This window comes from Panthera uncia, chromosome X, assembly GCF_023721935.1.
Source record: "Panthera uncia isolate 11264 chromosome X, Puncia_PCG_1.0, whole genome shotgun sequence".
NCBI classification, from domain to species: domain Eukaryota; kingdom Metazoa; phylum Chordata; class Mammalia; order Carnivora; family Felidae; genus Panthera; species Panthera uncia.
The window spans coordinates 99,961,316-99,983,530 of record NC_064817.1 but is presented as its reverse complement, the minus strand read 5'-3'; the positions used below and the strand labels follow the sequence as shown (position 1 = coordinate 99,983,530).

Sequence of the window (22,215 nt, the reverse complement as noted above, 5' to 3'; positions counted from 1 at the left end):
TTTGATGGACTAGTTTAATGATTGAAGGGTACAAGAATGCTAGCCCTCCATGATACAGGTATTCAGAGCCTTGGATAGTTTACCTATGTAAGTCACTAACAATGTGATAGCAGATAGGTTTTTGTATCCACTACCTGCTATATCTGGATCAGTATCTGTTTGAAAACTAATTTGATAATATTTAGAATTATTAGTTAGTGGCCAGTTTCCTTCAATTATCTTTGAAGTTTATGTTAATAATTTTTTTTTCTAGACAAACCAATTGCTCTTTTCAATAGGTTACCAGCTTTATCAATTTCTTTTAGAAAACTATTTTGAACATCTTGGTCAAAATCTTACTTCTATCAATAGCAAAGTAAGGCTACAATTTAGCTTAATCTCAGGCAATTAAAACACACACTTTATTAAACTTCGGTCATGCCCATTAAAACTAATTGAGACCTTAGCCCTTTGCTAGACTCTTTCTTAATGAGCTTGGAAGAAAAGATAATAAATCCAGCAAACAAGACCCTTCTTTAATGACTATGGTCCATATTAATTTTGGCTGGTTTAAACTAAAATTAATTGTATATTCCCACTTTAAGTTTTTGTGATTATCTTCCAGGAAATGCATATGTGCTTTTCAAAACTAAGAAAGTACTTTATGTGCCAAAAAAGAAAAACAGTGTTGAGAAAATATAAGATAAAACAATTTAAAGGAATAGTGTTAAATTAAAGGTCAGATTTTGCTCGTTAAAAGGGCAGCCTATCCAGTGTATTATTAAAAGCTTCATCATCGGGGCGCCTGGGTGGTGCAGTCGGTTGGGGGTCCGACTTCAGCCAGGTCACGATCTCGCGGTCCGTGAGTTCGAGCCCCGCGTCAGGCTCTGGGCTGATGGCTCGGAGCCTGGAGCCTGTTTCCGATTCTGTGTCTCCCTCTCTCTCTGCCCCTCCCCCGTTCATGTTCTGTCTCTCTCTGTCCCAAAAATAAATAAAAAACGTTGAAAAAAAAAATTAAAAAAAAAAAAGCTTCATTAATAGTCAATGAATTGCTGGATGAAATCATACTTTTGCACAACTGCTAAACCAGGGACAGAATTTATTCACTTAATTTAAATCTTATGCTCACAGTTCTTGAGTGATTTCATTAGACAGATTAACTGACTTGCACATGACAGAGTTTTCCTCTTGGAGTTTGATATATTTCATGCACGTTTATTTATACAGAGGACCCAAAGCAACCTGTACCTCTAATGTGATTTCTGGATAACTAGATTTTAGTTACTGAGGGGGCTAGAGAGTTGAGACATATTGTGAGCAGAGTCTCTTAATCTCCTGTGTATATACCTAAATACTGTAATATTGGATTCAGTTAACTCTCTTTATGTTCAGTTTACAAAATTTCAAAATAAATTTCTATTTCAAAAGATAAAAAAATACTATGATATCACAAGAATATATGACCACATTGCCAAATCCTGATAAAAATAAGAATTCTTTCACCATGTTTATAAGAGTATTCATACATTCAACCTAACAATTATCATGAACATATGTAAGCACCTATGTGATTTTAATTTATGGACACTTAAAATCCACAGTTCTGACCCTGACCTTCTCTATCTTCTGAATAGTTAGAAATATCAGTAATTCCTTTTCTTTCACTCAATTAAATAGACAGAATAGAAAAACTGAAAAACTGCACTGTGCTTTCCTTAGTTTGTGTTCAAAGCAATGGGAACAAATTATACACTATGGAAACATCAAGCTTTCTGTGCCAATGTTAGTGAATCGAGAAGTGTTTCTCTACTAAATTATTTCACTAATCTTGGACCATCAAAATCTATTCTGCCTATTACTATGCTATTGGAAGTGTAGATCGATATGATGTGATGGATAGGCCCTGAGAATATCAGTGAGGCCTGTATAGACAACACAACAAAGGTTTTTGTTACAAATCAAGCAATCAATATTGAGTATCTCGAGGGTGCTTTGAGGTCACAGTATTATGGGAGGAGTTACCCATTCCACACATGATGAACATAAAGTTTTACTTCTTCCTTCCAAAAATAGAAAGCTAAAAAACAAGGACTAAAGCATCTTCCTGTATGACAAATAATCTTTCCCCAGTTTATTGACTTGATACACTTTGTTATTCAATATATCACACAATAAAAACAATAATGTTGCATAGTGCGTCTGCAATGGATGCTTGGACTGTATTAATATTCACTGAGTTACCACATTAAAATATGGTTTTATATAGGTGCTAAGGCAGAAAAAATCATGGTAATATATCTTAAGCTCCTCTTTCTCAACATTGAAACTGAATAGTATCAAAACTGTACATAGAGAATAATCAAAATATTGTAGTCATGAATTGCCTTGAAAAAAGTAAGTAGTGGTATATAAACAGTGTCAGAGATTTAAAGCGGATTCTTCTATCTAGCAAATGAGATCAGAGCATATAAAAGAAACAGTAGTTTTGGAAAATCCCAAAGTGCTCAAAATAAAAACATAATGAGCTATCTGTGTTGCCTATATATAAATATCCTGTTAAAAAATTCTTTTAATAAACAGGAACATATACTATCTTGAATACAAGATGCACTGTGAAAAGTATATAAACTTTGCCAAAATCCTTTCTCCCTTCTTTTTAATGAGTGATCAAAACAACCAGTTCATATAATAGATATTTCAAAATATTGTAATTCTTTGCTTTGTTTATAGGTACATTGTTTAAATGATTCTTCAGAATCATAGAAAACTACTAAATCTAAATAACATGAATAAAGTTTTGCATATTCTCTTTCAGTTCATCTGACTGTGCCAAGGAAACTTCAAAGAAGCAGAAGTCAAATGAAACATGTGTTCATTCGCATTCTTAAGCGGCACTGCTTGGGCCGGAGGGAGTTTGCAGGGTGCTGGAGCTGTGGCTGTAGAGAACAACTAGTGGGTTCAGCATATCCCATCGGGGTCCCCACAATGCTGAGTGCTGCCAGGGAGTCCCATTCGCATGGGGTGAAGTATTCATCCTCTCCAAATGATGATCTTGGATCTAGGAATTGGGAAGCAGCAGATTGGGGTAATGAAGAAAGAAAACAAAAGTTCTTAAGACTTAAGGGAGCAGGAAAGAAAGAACATACTGATCATCTTGTTGGAGGAGATCACAAATCAACAGCTTACTCCCAATCAGGGGAAGAAGACAAGAAAATTAGTGAAGAACTGGAGTCTCAATATCAGCATAGTATGGACAGTGAATTGTCAGGCAGATATCAATGACTTTGTGGACTTAGCTTCAGTGAGGTAGAAGATCATGATGCAGAAAGTGATGTGGTTGGAGATGATGATGATGATGATGATGACGATGATGATGATGTTTTACCTGATACTGAAAGTCCAGATAACTCTGATAGTGATTCAGAGTCAGAGGAAGAATCTGATGAAGAACTCCAAGCTACTGAGCCACCTTGATGTAGTGGAAGATCCCAAAAACAAACAAACAAAAAAGATGCAAAAAGCAACTGTAAATAATGTTTGTTAAATCCAGTGGTTCATAACTCCCACTTAGTCTTTGTTTTAAAAGTAAGCCTTATTGTTATAATACACAGTAGAGGACTGCTTATACAGCACAGACCTTTGTATTAAAATTGTTAAAAGGCCCTTTTAAATAATTACAAAGATGGCTTTAAAATGCCATGGATTACACTTTTATGGGCTTGACTATAACTATTTGCATGAAGAGTAAAAGTTGTATAAAATAAGAAATACAATACTCAATTTCCTTTCATATTAGCATCATCAAACCTCTAATCTCACCTTTTTACCCCTTTCAAATAGTTATGGGGGAGACACTTTTTTTGTGGTAGCTGTTTCATCTTTATTGTTCCTTCATATTTTTCTCTCATAAGAAAATATCAGATACTGTGATATGTTCATGGAAAATATTCAGTTATTATACTTTGTTGTAGAACTGTTTTTCATGGATATTTCTGCTGCCAATAACAATCTAAGTTGTTTACAAAAGATTAGGTGCTTAGTTTGCTCTTACTGATTCAGCTCTACTCCTTTGGACAAAGCAACATGAGAGCAAATACTTTCACACCTGTTAGGATGGAGTTGCAACTATCATACATTTGGAATGTTATGATCCCAAGCAGTCTTTATTTATATACCTTGAATTACATTGCATGTTAGTTTTTTGTAAATAGACTCTGGTCAATTTTTACAGAAGAAATTATTTCTCTCATCATTTGGTCCTATCTATTTAGGAATATGTAAAACTGGATTTTTTTTAAGGTAATATGTGATCAAAGTTAATTTTCTTCCTAAGGAGTAAACAAAGAGAAAGTAGTTTCCCATAAGAAAAAAAAAAAGAAACATGTTCATTAACCTCACTTTTTCATAGTTGATGTGATTCTGTACATTCAATAACTATCTGATTACCTCTTCATTTTAAAGAAAGAAATTATTTTTCACGTATATAGATATTAAGGAGGAAAAATATAACAAGAATACACCAAACATTTTACGAATCCAGACTTACACTCATGTAAACTGATAAAATTTCCTGAAATAGTGTAAAAATAGTGAAAAAGAAAAATTGAGAATCTAACCCTTAAATAGTTTAATCCAATTAGAATGAAGTACATTTCAAGCCAAACATTTTCTATTGATTTTCTGTCTGGATGAACTATCCATTGCTGAAAGTGGGGAATGAAGTTCCTTTCTATTATTTTATTGTTGTCTGTTTCTCCCTTTAGAGTTGTTAGTATTTGCTTAATATGTTTAGGTGCTTCAATGTTGGACGCATATATATTTATAATTGTTATATCTTCTTGATGGATTGACCCTTTTATCATTTTGTAATGACTTTATCTTTTGTTACCATTTTTGTCTTAAGGTCTATTTTACCTGATATAAGTATAGCTACCCCTGCTTTATTTCGGTTTTCACTTGCATGGTTAATCTTTTTCCATCCCTTCACTTTGAATCTATGTATGCCTTTAAAGTTGATGTGGCTCTCTTGTAGGCAGTATATAGTTAGGCGTTCTTTTTATGAATCCAGTTACTAGGCCTTTTGAGTAGAGAATTCAATACATTTACATCTAGAGTAATTGTTGATAGGTAAGGAATTACTAATGCCATCTCATTAATTGGTTTCTGGCTGTTTTGTAGTTCCTTTGCTCCTCTTGCTGCCTTCTTTGGAATTTTTTTTTTATTTTCTATAAGGTGTATGTTCAAATTCTCTTTTATTTATCTTTTGTGAATCTCCTATGGCTTTTTGCTTTATGTTTACCATGAGGCTTACATAAAAACATCTTAAAAATATAACAATCTATTTTACACTGATAACTTACATTCAATCACACACAAAATTCTACCCTTTTACTATCCCACCTTTTATGTTTTTGATATCACAATTTATCTCTTCTTATATTGTTTATTTATTAATAATTATGATAGCTATAGTTATTTTCATATTCTTGTCCTTTAACTTTTGTACTATAGTTAAGTGGTTAATATGCCACATTACAGTGTGAGAGTATCCTGAATTGAATACACAATTATTTTTATCACTTTGTTGTATATTTTCATGTTACTAATTATCATCCTTTCATTTCAGCTTGAAAAACTCCATTCAGCGTTTCTTGTAAGGCAGATCTAGTGGTGATGTTCTCCCTCAGGTTTTGTCTGGGAAATTATTTCTCTTTCATTTCTGAAGGACAACTTTTTCAGAGTATTCTTGGTTGACAGGTTTTTTTTTTCCTAGTACATTGACAATGTCATTCCACTCTATTGGGGCATGTAATATTTATGCTGAAAAATGTGCTGATAGTCTAATTCAGGTTCCTTTTTAAGTTACACTCTTCTTGTCTCATGTTGCTTTTAAGATTCTCTCTCTCTTTGATTTTGACAGTTTTTTTTTATAATGTTTCTTTTTTTTAATTTTTTTTCATTTATTTATTTTTGATAGAGAGACAGAACACAAGTGGGGGAGGGGCAGAGAGAGAAGGAGACACAGAATCTGAAGCAGGCTCCAGGCTCTGAGCTGTCATCACAGAGCCTGACGTGGGGCTCAAACTCACAAACCAAGAAATCATGACCTGAGCCAAAGTCGGACACTTAACCGGCTGAGCCACCAAGGTGCCCCTTTTATAATGTTTCTTGATGAAGATTGTTTTGGTTTGAAATTATGGGATGACCTATTAGCTTCATGAATTTGAATGTCCAAATTTTTACTGAGATTTAAGAAGTTCTCGGCCATGATTTTTTTAATTTTTATTTATTTATTTTGAGAGAGGGAGAGAAGCAGAGAGAGAGGAAGAGAGAGAGGGAGAGAAAGAATCCAAAGCAGGTCTTTCACAGTCAGCACAGAGCCCAACATGGTGCTCAATCTCATGAACCTCAAGATCATGACCTGAGCCAAAATCAAGAGATAGGTACTTAACCAACTGAACCACCCAGGTGCCCCTCAGCCATTATTTCTTTAAATAAGCTTTCTTCCCTCCCTTCTCCTTCTGGAGCTACAATACTTCAAAAAGCAATTTTTTTAATGGCATCTGATAGAATACATAGGATATTGTCAACTTTTGGTCATTTTTTTTCTTTGTTTTCCCTTAACTTGTAATTTCAAAATTTCTGTATTCCAGTTGCTAGATTATTTCTTCTGACTGATCCTTCTGCTGTTGATGTTCTCAATTGTATTTTTCGATTCATTTATCGAATTCTTGAAGTCCAGAATTTCAGTTTCTTTTTTATTATTTCTTCTCTATGTTAAACTCCTCATTTTGTTTGGGTACTGTTTTTTTCTGGTTTCGTTGAGCTGTCTGGATGTTCTTATAGGTTATTGAATTTCCTTAAAACAGCTATTATGAATTTTTTGTTGGGTAAATAAAATATCTTCGTGTTCACAAAGTCTTGTGTTGCTATCTTTCCATTTATAGTAGCAGCCACCTTCTCCTGGCTTGACTAATTGACTTCAGGACAAAAACATACCTTCTAGGGTTTGTGAGTCTTTCCCAGACCTTCTATGGATATGCCTGCTTCACTCTTCCTGTTCCTTCTTGTGGCAATATTCTTAAGCTTGTATGTCATCTCATGACCCAGGAATACACTAGACCGAGTGCTGACAAGCCTTCCATTTGCTTTCCCAAGGACAGAGGTAAAGCTCAAGTCTGTGGTCTCTTTCTGACAGATATGAGTACTATTTCTGCCTGTGCTCACTACCCATTTGCCAAATCTTACTCTGACCACCATTGGGAGTGTGTACAGACAGCTGCCCAAAAAGTAGGGCAGTGTGTGAGTGAAGTATGTATAGTGCTAGGTATACTTGTTACCCAGTTGGGGGGTTCTGTGGGTGAGGCACCTCCGGAAGCTTATTGGTAGGATTCTTAGTGGAGTCTGTAATGCAGTTAATAGAATCTGCATACCACTACTAATGCCCTCTGACAGTTCTATCTCTCCTAGCCTCTTTTCACCCCCAATCACACAACTCATGACTCAGTAGTCTGGATGGGGTAATACAGATTTGAACTTTTTTGGCAATTTGCCATACAGCCGAGGAAGTCATGCACTTACTCACATGTTCTCCCTTTCCCCAGAGGGAAAAATCATAGGCCAATTAATTGTTTCTTGACATTGATCTGTGATACCTTGGAGGAGGGGGGATGCAGTTAAGACAAACTGTACCTCTTACCCTCTCCAATGTATTCAATCTCATATATATAATTGTATATATCTCCACGATGTACTGGAACTTCTCTTCTAAAAATCTAGACTTCCACAAAGGCTCTCTTCTCTGTGGGCAACTATCTAAGACAGTGATTTCTAGGAGCTCCTGGACCATGGCCAAGAGGTTCTGGAAGCAGTTCAGGGGTCCACAGCAGGGAACATGGTTTACATGCCAATTGTCTGATTTATAAGTGGGCAAGAATCCTCTTGCATCCCTTGGCATATTGCGATGGATCTCACCACTCACACAAAATAACTTTTGTCAGTGGAAGGATGACGAATTATTATTGTTGAGAGGTGGATCCAGTGAGAGACATCTTATCCAGCCATATCGCTGACATCACTCACCTCTCTTTCACTTTTGAAGAATAATTTCAAGGAATATAGAATTCTGGGTTTTGAATGTGGTTTTTATATATCCATATTCCTCTTCCCTTACTGGAATGATTACTGAGGAGATGCCAGATGTATTTCTTATCTTTATTCCTCTATCGGTAAGGTGTTTTTTATTTAAGCTTTGTTCAAGATTTTTTCTTTATATTTAAAATTTTTTTAGTTTGAAAATGATAAGATTATGTGTGGTTCGGGGGGGGGGGCATTTATCTTTCTTGAAATTCTCTGAACATCCTGAACCTGTGGCTTGTTGTCTCATATTAATTTGGTGAAATTCTTAGTCACTTTTGTTTCAAATATTTATTTTGTTCCTTTCTATTTTTTCCTTATGGTAGGTTTAAGATGCATATATTACACATTTTGTAGTTTTTTTTAATGTTTATTTTTGAGAAAGAGATAGTCAGAGTGTGAGCACGGGTGGGGGAGGGGCAGAGAGAGAGAGGGAGACACAGAACTCAAAACGGGCTCCAGGTTCCACACTGTCAGCACAGAGCCTGACACAGGGCTCAAACTCAATAAGCGAGATCATGACTTGAGCCAAAGTCGGACACAACCGACTGAATCACCCAGGCACCCCCATTTTGTAGTTTCTTGACATTACTTGGATATTCTATTGTCTCTTTTTTTTCAGTTTTTGTTCTCTTTGCTTTCTAGTTTTTAAAGATTCTATTGATATATCCTCAAGTTCAGAAATTCTTCCTTCAGCCATATCCAGGCTACTAATAAGCCCATCAAAGGAATTCCTCATTCAGTTACAGTGTTTTAAATCTGTGGAATTTCATTTTAGTCCTTTCTTAGGATTTCCATCTCTTTGCCTCTTTTGCACATATGTTCTTACATATTTCAACTGTTAGAATACTTAGCATATGAATCATAGTTGACTTAAATTTCTGGTCTCAGGGAGTGACATCATCATTGTGGCAGCATAAGATATCCCTTTTCATTTTGTTCCCACCCTCAACAACAAACTACTATCCATCCCCAAACAAAAGTGCCTCTGTGGGTGTTGAAGAATACAGCACCATGCATTGAAGGACTAGGAAGTTATATCAGCAGCCTGTGCACTGGGGAACAGGCAGAAAAACCACAGTACTATCTGTAGACCACTAGGAATCTGTGAACTGGTTCCAGCCCCTTTTAGCCATGATCTGTAAGCTTCTGGAGAACACTGACTTAAAGAGTCACCCATGGACAAGAAGGCCAAAAATGGTAGAAAGAAGTCCAAAAATGGTAACAAAAGACAAAGAAGATCATTACATAATGATATATGTGTCAAATTCAAAATATATAAAAATCACAAATATATATGCACCCAACTTCAGAGCAAATAAATATATTAAGCAAATGCTAACAAATCTGAAAGGAGAAATAGATAACAATACAATAATTGAAAAGGAATTGAATTTCAACAATGGATAGATCATTCAGACAGAAAATCAACAAAGAAACACTGGACTTACACCATACTTCAGACCAAATGGACCTAACAAATAGAATTTTTCATCCAATAGCTGCAAAATACACATTTTTCTTGAGTGTACACAGAATGTTTTTCAGGATATATCATACTATAGGTCACAAAACAAATCTTAGCAAATTCAAAGTAATTGAAATCATAGCAAGTATATTTTCTGGTCACAGTTATGAAACTAGAAATCAAGAACATAAGAAAACCTGGATAATTCACAAATATATGGAGATTAAACAACATGCCACTGAACAACCAATGGATAAAAGTAGAAATCAAGAAGGATATCAAGTCATATTCTGAGACAAACAAAGATGGAAGTACAATATATCAAAACTATGGGATTCTGCAAAATCAGTTATAATACAAAAGTTTATACCAACAAAATGCCTACATTAAGAAACAAGAAAAAGCTCAATCTCACCTCAAAGAACAAACTAATGCAAATGTTAGCAGAATGAATGAAATAACAAAACTCAGTACATAAATAAATAGAGACAAGGAAACAACAGAGAAGACCAATGAAACTGAGGTGTTTTTTGAGAAGAAAAAGAAAATTGACAAATCGTAGCTAGACTAAGAAAAAAAGACAAAAGATTCAAATAAGTAAAATCATAAATGAAAGGAGACATGACAACTGATACCACAAAAATACATAGGATTATAAGACACTACTATGAAATATTATGCCAACAAATAGGATAACCTAGAAGAAATGGAGACATTCCTAGAAACATACAACCTACCAAAACTGAATCATGAATAAATCTAAATATGAATAGACCAATAATGAACAAGGAGATTGCATCAGTAATCAAAAACTTCCCAACACAGAAAAGCCCAGGACCAGATGGTTTCACTGACAAATCTTACCAAACATTTAAAGAATGAATGGCAATCTTTCTCAAACTATTCAAAAAAATTAAAGAGGAAGGAATACTTCCAAATGTATTTAATTTTTATTTATTTTTTAATTCAAGTATAATTAACATATAGTCTTATATTTGTTTCAAGTGTACAATATAATGATTCAACAATTCTATACAATACTCAATGCTCATTATGATGATTGTATTCTTAATCCCTTTCACCTATTTTTATGAGGCCAGCATTACCCTGATAGCAAAGCCAGATAAGGACACCACAGGAAAAGAAAACTATAGACCATGACCAAGTGGAATTATCTGGGGGATGCAAAGATCATTCAACATATGCAAATCATTAAGTGTAAATACACCACATTAATAAAATGAAATATAAAATAATACAATCATCTCAATATATGCAGGAAAAAATGACAAAATGTTATATCCTTTCATGAAAAAAATATGCTCAATAAATTGGGTATAGAAGAAACATACATCAGCATAATAAAGATCATATTTGACAAACCTACAGCTAACATTATACTCAATAGTGAATGATTGAAAACTTTTCCTCTAAAATAAAGAACATGTTAAAGGTGCCCACTTTTTAAAAATATCATTTATTGTCAAATTGGCTTATATACAACACCCAGTGCTCATTCCAACAAATGCCCTCCTCAATGCCCATCACTCACTTTCCCCTCTCCCCCACCCCCATCAAACCTCAGTTTGTTCTCTGTATTTAAGAGTCTCTTATTGTTTGCCTCCCTCCCTCTTTGTAACTTTTTTTCCCCTTCCCTTCCCCCATGGTCTTCTGTTAAGCTTCTCAATATCCACATATGAGTGAAAACATATGATATCTTTTATCACTCTTACTAAACATAGTACTGGAAGTTCCAGCTGGAGCAATCAAGCAAGATAAAGAAATGAAACACATCCAAATTTGAAAGAAGTAAAATTTTCATTGTATTATATAATCTTACATATAGAGAATTTTAAAGACTCAACCAAAGAACTGTTAGAACTTATCAATGAATTCAGTAAAGTTGCTGGATACAAAATTAATATATGTAAATCAGTTACATTGTTTATATAAAATATCTAAAAAGAAATAAACAATCCCATTTGCAATAGCATCAAAAATAAAATAATTATGAATAATTTTAACCAAGAAGGTGAAAGAGGTGTACACTGAGGCCTATAAGACTTTGATGAAAGAAATTAAAGACACACACAAGTAAAAAATACCCCCAGGTTTATGGACTGGAAAAATTAATATTGTTTAAGTGCCCATTTTACTTAAAACCATGGTCCCCTTTTGAAATTACAATGGAATTTTTCACAGAAATAAAATAATAATTTTAAAATTTGTATTGAACCACAAAAGACCATAAATAGCCTAAGCAATCCTGAGAAAGAATAATAAAACTGGAAGCATCATGCCTCCTGATTTCAAACTATACTATAAATCTATAGGAATTAAAGCATTTTGGTACTGGACACAAAAATAGACATGCAGACCAATAGAACATAATAAAGATCCCAGAAATAAAGTCACATATATGTTCAACTAATATATGACAATAGATCCAAAAACACTTAATGGGAAAGGGATAGTCTCTTCACAAATGACTCTAAGACAACTGGATGAATACATGCAGAAAAATGAATTTAGACCCCTATCTTCTACTATTCACTATAATAAACTTGAAATAGATTAAAGATTTAAACATAAGACCTGAAACCATAGAATTCCTAGAAGAAATCATAAGGGAAAAGCTCCTTTGTCATTGGATTTGGCAATGAGTTTTTTGGGAACTAACACCAAAAGCACAAAGAACAAAAGCAAAAATTAATAAGGGACACTACATCAAGCCAAAAGGCTTCGAAATAGAAAAAAAAACAGTCTACAAAAATAAAATAGCAATTATAAAATGGGGAGATATACTCGAAAACCATACACCTAAAAAGGTGTAGTGTCTGAAAGAATGAATACAACTTAATAACTCAAAAATGTGATTAAAAATAGGCAGAAGAAATAAAAAGACAGTTTTCAAAAGAAGACTTACAAATAGCCAACAACTATATCAGTTTAATATCACTAATCATGAGGAAAATACAAATCAAAATCACAATGAGATATCACCTCTCACATATTAGAAGGGCTACTATCAAAAGACAAGAGATATGCGTTAGTGACAATGTAAAGAAAGGAGAAAAATTGGTCACTGTTGGTTGGAATGAAAATTGGCATAGCCACTATAGAAAACAGTATGTAGTTCCCTCAAAAAATTAAAAATTTCAATAGACCAATTACGAGCAATAAAATTGAATATGTAATCAAAAAATAACACCATCAAAAGTCCAAGATCCGATGACTATACAGGTGAATTCTATCAAACATTTAAAGAGCTAATATCGGGGTGTCTGGGTGGCTCAGTCAGTTGAGCGTCCGACTTTGGCTCAGGTCATGATCTCACGCTCTCGTGAGTTCGAGCTCCGCATCGGGCTCTGTGCTGACAGCTCAGAGCCTGGAGACTGCTTTGGATTCTGTGTCTCCCTCTCTCTTTGCCCCTAACCCACTCACATTCTGTCTCTCTCTCTCTCAAAAATAATAAATAGACATTAAAAAAAATAAAAAGTTAATACCTATTCTTCTGAAAGTATTCCAAAAATTAGAAGAGGAGGAAAAACTTCCAAATGCATTATATGAGGCCATCATTACCCTGATACAAAACCAGATAAAGACACCACCAAAAAAAGAAAGAGAGAGAAAGATAGAACTACAGGCCAATATCTCTGATGAACAGAGATGCAAAAATCCTCAACAAAATGTTACCAAACTGAATCCAACAATATATTAAAAATTATTCACCACAATCAAATGGGATTTATTCCTGGTATTGCATACCATTTAAAAAATGTTTCCATGTAATTTTGTTCTGTACACTGTCTTATATGTTGAATGGAAGGGTCGACCCCATTATAATCCTAACTCAAATTGAGCAGATCTACTCCATATATACAGTGAGTAATAGGTGGAGAAACCAAGATAATCCATTACACTAAGTATACTGACAAACTGTATAAGATGTTAAATCAAACATTATCACTGGAATATAGATAACTAGAGACAGTATTCTCAAAAAACATAAATATAGAAAAAACAGAAAAGTAGAGGCACCACATTATTATATCTCTTTTTAATGTATTACCCAATTATTATCAGGCCCATCCTGATTTCTTACTCAGTTAATGCACTCCACCAGGAAATAGCCCATCAGTACCTTTCAATCAATAATGCACATACTGTCTTTAAGTTCACCAAGCATAGGGGTCTATTGCATCCATCTACCACATTCTATTATCTGACAGTAGCTTGATTTAGTGATGATCTAGCACTGTGTGTGCTGACCAGACATTGTTCTTCTTCCATCCAATTTTCCTAACAGTGGTTACCACTTTATATTCATTCACTCACAGTGTCTTCCCCATGCTTTTCTTTTCACCTCAAAGCCTAAATAATTTTCTATTATCAAAAATTCTCAATGACTTCCTCATTTCTTCCAGTCCTGAAAATTCACTGAAAGTATGCTGGAGAGGAGAAAATAAAACAGAAGCTATTCCTATATCTCCTCTTCCTACACATATTATGGGGTTTGGTAATTCAATCACAATTCAATAAAGAAAAGATAGATCATATTCACTATTCCACAAATGCTGTGTTTTATATCTTACAGACACTTTACTTTATACTCTAGACTTTTAAATTTAGAAATGAGGAGACTAAAGATAGGTAAAGGAAGAGTTCAAGTCCCATATATCTATTCTTTTGCACAAAAATACAGCGACAAAAATAATTATTACAGAACATAGACAAAAAGAGTAAGTAATATATGGAGAGGATTCTGACTTTTGTATAAAGGCCAAATAATAGCTAATAATGAGATTTATGGAAAAATAGGATGTTGAATATTAATTTTTTTAAAGTTTGTTTATTTAATTTGAGAGAGAGAACGAGTGGGGTAGAAGCAGAGAGAGAGGGAAAGAGAGAATCCCAAGCAGGTTCCACACTGTCAGTGTAGAGCCCAACACAAGGCTCAATCCCACAAACCTAACTGTGAGATCATGACCTGAGCCATTACCAAGAGTCAGACACTTAGCTGACTGAGCCACTCAGATGCCCCAGAATCTTGTATATTGTTGACTTACATTAGTAATAGCACCTTGCTAATTTTATGGCCTAAAATTTAATTTTTCTTCTTTTGTTTTCTTTATTGTAACAATAACACAATTATAGAATATATGTAATTTATACAAAAGTAGAATAAAAATGAAGAAAAAATCACCCATGTTACCACTATTCATAGGTAAATATAGTTATTACTTTAACATGTTTGCTTTAAAACTCTTTTTCATGGATTTCTCTTTACTTCACTTCACTGTTGTTAGCACCTGTATCAGTGTCTAGTACATACCACCAAAATATATTATGTATATTATTCAATAAGTAAATAATTAATAAAATATATAAAGTTAACCAGATCAATTGAAGCTCTTTTTAATTGTGTGTGTCCAAAATTACATGAGTAGCTTTAACTGTCATCTGTAACAAATAACCCTATACAAACCTCTATAGGGTTTCACTTGACCTTTGAAAACAGATTTGAGAGCTTTATAAATATAGTTGTAGTAAGAACCATTCAAATACATAAGCAGATTTAGCCAATTCTCTCTAGTTTAGTCATGTGTTACTAAGAATAAGAGTCTACTATTTATTGCATTCCATTCACAAATAATATTTAACCACCCCAAGGTATGTTGATATTATATAAATTGGCACTACACAAATTTCGGAGTAATATATTTAGATTACTACATCTCTACACATATAGTTATAAAAATTGCTAATTCTGATGCTATATTCAGAAAGAATATGCTTAGACATCTTTTGTTTGTTCATCAAAGAATCACTTCTAAAATACCTAAATTCTTTACTTTTGTAATTTTGAATCAGAATCGTTCAGGTTGATTTTATTACAATTTAGTAGGTTTTAGTGTGCTATTTCTATGCCCTAAACTGGGAAACTAAAACATATTTCAAGAGTTTCACAGTTCTAGATTTTGGGTTATTTTTTTACACAATTCATTAAATTTTGTCACAACATTTGGTCGAATAGCAACTTCTGAAAATGCAAAAAAGGACAACTACATCTGTAATAGTTTACATCCCCCAAATTGACCATAAAGCAAAATACATTACAGTCACCTGGCATCACAAGCAAGAAATGCCATATGTTCACAGTTTCATTTCCATAGTGTTGCTTTAATATAAAATCCTAATGTAATATACTTTTTATTGTTTGTCAGATTATCTATCCTTTTAGAGGCATTTAGAAGGTGGGGATATATAGAGGAAAATGAAGCAATATTTGATTCAAAATATGCAAAGTATTACAGACTCTTCAAAAATTGTACAGAGAAGAACTACTGTCAGGTGACATGTTTAGGCTCCTTAAATAGGGAGATTTCCTGGCATGGAACTCACCAAACAGACAGCTTTATCATAAACTTTTGGTAGTATATTTGTCTCTTTCAATGAGTAGTGATTATAATTTAACAGTCACTTGGACCATATATAACAATATCCAGACTGCAATGAGAATTGAGAAAAAATTAAAAATTGATAGATATTTAATTTTTTCTGGATTTCTGAAGTAGTGTAGACCATGACTTAAAATACAAAGTTAGAGAAGATACAGAATAAAATGAGATCCTCAATGGCTTTCATAATACTTATACTATTTGATTGAATTTATTGTACTTTTTAAAATTTCTCATGAAAAAGAAAACTATGTGAAAATATTTATGAATAAGGCTTTTGCCATGTTATTACATCGAATACATAAAATTGAAAATACCCCACATTTTGGGATTTAAAAGTGAAATTTTGGTACATCTATGAGATATGACACAAAAATAAAGTTGAAAAATATTTTCTGGTATGGGAAAATGTTTGCCATGTCTTGTTAAGTGAAAGTTGGAAAACTAGCTCCTATAGTAAAACACCAATTGCATGAATGTATACTTACTAAGTACACAATAAAAACCTGGAAATTTATAGTGTGCTGTAGACACTCTAAGTGACCACCAATATTTTCAGTACTTTTCTCCTTGTAGGCACAAGGGAAGACTCTCTGTCCCCTTGAAGTGAGCTTAACCATATAACTTGATTTGGCCAATGGAATGAACAGGAATGACATTTGCTATCTCTAGGCAGAAATATTTAGTAGCCAGTGCATGATTTTCCCTGCTTACTTTTCCTGTAATCATAAACTTTGAAGTTTGATGTGGAGAATTTAGTGTCCTAAAAAAAGGTGGAAAGTTTGTCAGTGTATGTGTCCCTGAGTGAATTTGTTAGACATAGGCTCCCTGAAGACCTTTATTTTACATTTAGTATGAGCAGAAATGAGCATTGCTGTTTTTAATCATTTATGTTTGCAATTTGTTTGTAATTGCAAGATAATCCAGCATATCCTTATTGCTATACAGTATAAAATTTTTGGTGAATCCCTCTGCTTAAGACATTAAAAGTATTTATTTTCTGTGTTATTTTTTCTGTTTTTACTAAATGTTCAGGATGATCATAAATTATTTATAAAATAATTATGAAGACTAAACATTAACAAAGAAAATTTTTAAATTAATGAGTTAGGCTTTTAACATTTATATAAAATTTAATAAACCACTAATAACAGTTTATTAAAGTCAGAATTAAAAAAAATTCTTTAGGGGTGTCTGGGTGGCTCAGTTGAGCATCCGACTTTGGCTCAGGTCATGATCTCACAACTGGTGACTTTGAGCTCCGCATTGGGCTCTGTGCTGACAGCTCAGAGGCTGTAGCCTGCTACAGATTCTGTGTCTCCCTCTCTCTCTGCCCCTCCCTGCTCACGATCTCTCTCTCTCTCTCTCTCTCAAAGATAAATAAATAAACATTAAACATTAATTTTTTAAAATTAAAGAATCTTGATAAGGGTTCTTGTAGATCCCTGATATGTTAAATACCAAATTCTTATACAAAATTTTATTCCTCTACTGTACCAACATGGAAACCTTCACTGAGAAAATTAGAAAACATCAGAACATGAACAAGCGTGAACTACAATTTTGAGGGAAAATCTATGTCTAAAATCTTCTAAAATAAGAAAATATATTTCAAATGTCTGAGATTATTTTCCTCAAATATTGCTCAAATAACAAGAAAAATATTCTATGAGAAAACAACAAAATTATCCCAACTGTTATTGTTTTTAATTTATTTACTAAAATTCAAGTTAGTTAACATACAGGGTAGTATTGGTTTCAGGAGTAGAACCCAGCGATTTATCTCTTATATATAACACCCAGGGCTCATCCTAACAAGTGCCCTCCTTAATGCCCATCACCCATTTGGCCCATCCCCCCACCCACCTTCCCTCCAGGAAACCTCAGGTTTTTGTGTTTTTTTTCCTGCATTTAAGAGTCTTTTATGATTTGCCTTCCTCCCTGTTTTTATCTTATTTTCCTTACGTTCCCCTCTGATCATCTCTTAAGTTTCTTAAATTCCACATATGAGTGAAATTATGTGATATCTGTCTTTCTCTTACTGACTTATTTCAGTTAGCATAATAGCCTCCAGTTCCATCCATGTTGCTGCAAATGGCAAGATTTCATTCTTTTTGATCGCTGAGTAATATCCCATTGTATATATATACCACATCACCTTATCCATTCATCAACTGATGGACATTTGGCCTCTTTCCGTACTTTGGAGATTGTTGATAGCATTGCCATAAACATTTGGGTGCCTGTGCCCCCTTGGATCAGCCTTTTTTGTATGCTTTGGATAAATACCTAGTAGTACAATTGTGGGGTTGTAAGGTATTTCTATTTTTAATGTTTTGAGGAACCTCCATACTGTTTTCCAGAGTGGCTGCACCAGTTTGCATTCCTACCAACAGTGCAAGAGAATTCCTCTTTCCCCATATCACAAACATCTGCTGTTTCCTGAGTTTTTCATTTTAATCATTCTGACAGGTGTGAGGTTGTATCTCATTGTGGTTTTGACTTGTATTTCTCTGATGATGAATGATGTTGAGCATCTTTTCATGTGTCTGTTAGTCAACTGGGTGTCTTTTTTGGGAAATTGTCTATGAAAGTCTTCTACCCAAACTTCACTGGATTATTTGTTTTCTGGGTGTGGAGTTTGGTAAGTTCTTTATAGATTTTGTATACTAACCCCTTATCTGATATGTCATTTGCAAATATCTTCTCGAATTCCATTGGTTGCCTTTTAGTTTTGTTGTTTCCTTTGCTGTGCAGAAGCTTTTTATATTGATATAGTCCCAATAGTTTATTTTTCCTTTTATTTCTCTTGTCTCATGAGACATATCTAGAAAGATATATAATTAAAATAATAATGAATATATATCATAATTTTTAATTACCTATTGAGGGCTGATTTGTGACCCAGTATGTGATCTATTCTGGAGAATGTTCCATGTACACTCAAGAAGAATGTGTATTCTGCTGCTTTAGGAAGAAATGTTCTGTATATATCTGTGAAGTCATCTGGTCCAGTGTCTCATTCAAAGCCATTCTTCTCTTGTTGATCCTCTGTTTAGATGATTTGTCCATTGTTGTAAGAGATGTATTAAAGTATCCTACAATTATGGTATTATTATCAATGAGGTTTTTTTTATGTTTGTGATTAATTTATTTATATATTGGGGTTCCTCCAAGTTGGGAAGCATAAATATTTACAATTGTTAGCTCTTCTTGACAGATAGACCTCTTAATTTTGATATAATGCTCTTCTTCATCCCTGTTACAGTCTTTGTTTTAAAATCTAGTTTGTCTGATATAAGTATGGCTCATCCAGCATTCTTTTGATGTCCATTAGCATGATAGATGGTTCTCCATCCCCTCATTTTCAATCTACCAGTGTTTTTAGGTCTAAAATGAATTTCTTGTAGACAGCATAAAGATGGAGCTTGTGGGTTTTTTTTTTATCCATTCTGCTACCTTGTGTCTTTTGATTGGAGCATTTAGTCCATTTACATTCAGAGTGATTATTGAAAGTGATTATGAATTTAGTGCCATTGTGTTATCTGTAGATTTGGTGTTTCTGGTGATGTTATTTGGTCCTTTGTAGTCTTTGCTGCTTTCCACTCACAGAGTCTCTCTTAAAATTTCTTTCAGGGCTTATTTAGTGGTCACAAACCCCTTTAGTTTTTGTTTGGGAAAGTCTTCATCTCTCCTATTTTGAATGGAAGCCTTGCTGGATAAAGGATTCTTGGCTGCATATTTTTTTTATACAGCTCATTGAATATTTCCACCCTCTCTCTTTATAATTGTATTTTGAAAGTTTCACTATAATATGTCGTGGTTTTGACCTGTTTTTGTTACTTTTGAAGGGAGTTTCCTGTATCTTTTGGACTGGGATGACTGTTTCCTTACTCAGATTAGAGAAGTTCTCAACTATAATTTGTTCAAATAAACCTTCTGCCCCCTTTTCCCACTCTTCTTATTCTGTGATTCCTATTATATGGATATTGTTTCATTTCTTAGAATCATTTAGTGCTCTAAGTATCCCCTCATGATCTAGAATTTCTATTCCCTCTTTTTTTGGCTTCATTATTTTCCATACTTTTATCTTCTATTTCGCTTATCCTCTCCCCTGTTTCTTCCATCCTCTTCATCACTTTATCTAGTTTGTTTTGCATCTCAGTCATATCATTTTCTAATTCATCAAGACTAGCTCTTAGGTCTTTGATCTCTGCTAATCTTTGTTAATCCTCACAACAGACCTGCATGATTAGCATTATCAATTCCATTTCATAAATGAAGAAATTGAATAGACATAAAGCAACTTGTTCAAAGCTACACATATAGTTAGAAATAAATAAAAGCAAGAGTAAAGGAGTACTCTTCACAACTTTAGGTGCACAAGTTTGATAGCCTACATGAAATGGAAAACTTTCTTGAGAGACACAATTTGCAAAAACTCACACAAGAAGAAAAAGACAATCTGAATAGGACTATATTCATTAAATAAGTTGAATCGATAATTAAAAATTTTCCAAAACAGGAAGAACCAAGACCAACAAGATGGGATTACTGGTTATTTCTACCAAACATTTAAGGAAGAAATTATACAATCTCTAAAATCTTTTTCAGAGGATAGAAGCAGCGGGAATATATCCTAATTCATTCTGTAAGTCCATCATTGCCCTAATATTAAAACCAGAGAAAGACATAACAAGAAAACTAGAGACCAATATCCTTCATGAGCACAGATTTATGAATCCTGAAAAAATATTAGTGAAGCAAATATTAGTGAAGCAAATCCAACAATGTATAAAAATAATTATACGCCACAAACAAGTAGGATTTACCCAGGTATTCAAGGTTGATTCAACATTCAAAAATTAATATAACGCATCACACTAGGGGGCTAAAAAATAAAAAAAAATTTTTAAATCACATGATCATATTAATAGGTACAGAAAAAGCATTTGACAAAATCCAACACTCACCTATAATAATAATTTTTAAAAACTCTCAGTAAACTATGAATATAGGGGAAATTAATCAACTTGACAAAGAATATCTACAAAAAATTTGTAACTTAAAATAAAATAAAATTTAACCATAGGTAACATCATGGTTAATGGTGAGAAACTAGGAGGTTTCCAATAAGAATGTCTCCTCTAACCACTCCTTTTCAACATTATACTAGAAGTACCAGCTAACACACAAAGACAGGAATAAAAAATCAAAAGTATACAGATTGGTAAGGAAGAAATAAAACTGCCTTTGTTTACAGATGATGCAATTTTCAATGTAGAAAATCCAAAAGAATTGAAAAAAAAAACCTCTTGAAAATAATAAATGATTATAGCAAGGTTGTAGGATACAAGATTAACACACAAAAGTCAATCATTTTCTTATACATCATCTATTAATAAGGTGAATTTGAATTTCATTTATTTATGTTTATTTTTTATTTTTTAAAATTTACATCCAAATTAGCATACAGTGCAACAATGATTTCATGAGTAGATTCTTTAGTGCCCCTTACCCATTTATGCCATCCCACCTCCCACAACCCCTCCAGAAACCTTCAGTTTGTTCTCCATATTTATGAGTCTCTTCTGTTTTGTCCCCCTCCTTGTTTTTATATTATTTTTGTTTCCCTTCCCTTATGTTCATCTGTTTTGTCTCTTAAAGTCCTCATATGAGTAAAGTCATATGATTTTTGTCTTTCTCTAATTTCATTTAGCTAATACCCTCTAATTCCATCCACGTAGTTGCAAATGGCAAGATTTCATTCTTTTTGATTGCTGAGTAATAATCCATTGTATGTATATGTGTGTGTGTGTTTACATATATGTATACACACACATATGAGTGATGTTGAGCAATTTTTCATGGGGCGGTTGGCCATCTGGATGTCTTCTTTGGAGAAGTGTCTATTCATGTCTTTTGCCCATTTCTTCACTGGATTATTTGTTTTTTGGGTGTTGAGTTTGATAAGTCCTTTGTAGATTTTGGATATTAATCCTTTATCTGATATGTCATTTGCAAATGTCTTCTCCCATTCCATCGGTTGCCTTTTAGTTTTACTGATTGTTTCCTTTGTTGTGCAGAAGCTTTTTATTTTGATGAGGTCCGAGTAGTTAATTTTTGCCTTTGTTTCCCTTGTCTCCAGAGATGTGTTGAGTAAGATCTGGC

The 22,215-nt window shown here is 33.6% G+C and overlaps 1 pseudogene; it reads left to right on the top strand.

Moving 5' to 3' along the window:
• Nucleotides 1-2,838: 2,838 nt before the first annotated feature.
• Nucleotides 2,839-3,539, top strand: LOC125931391 (small acidic protein-like; annotated as a pseudogene).
• The last annotated feature ends 18,676 nt before the right edge of the window (nt 3,540-22,215 follow it).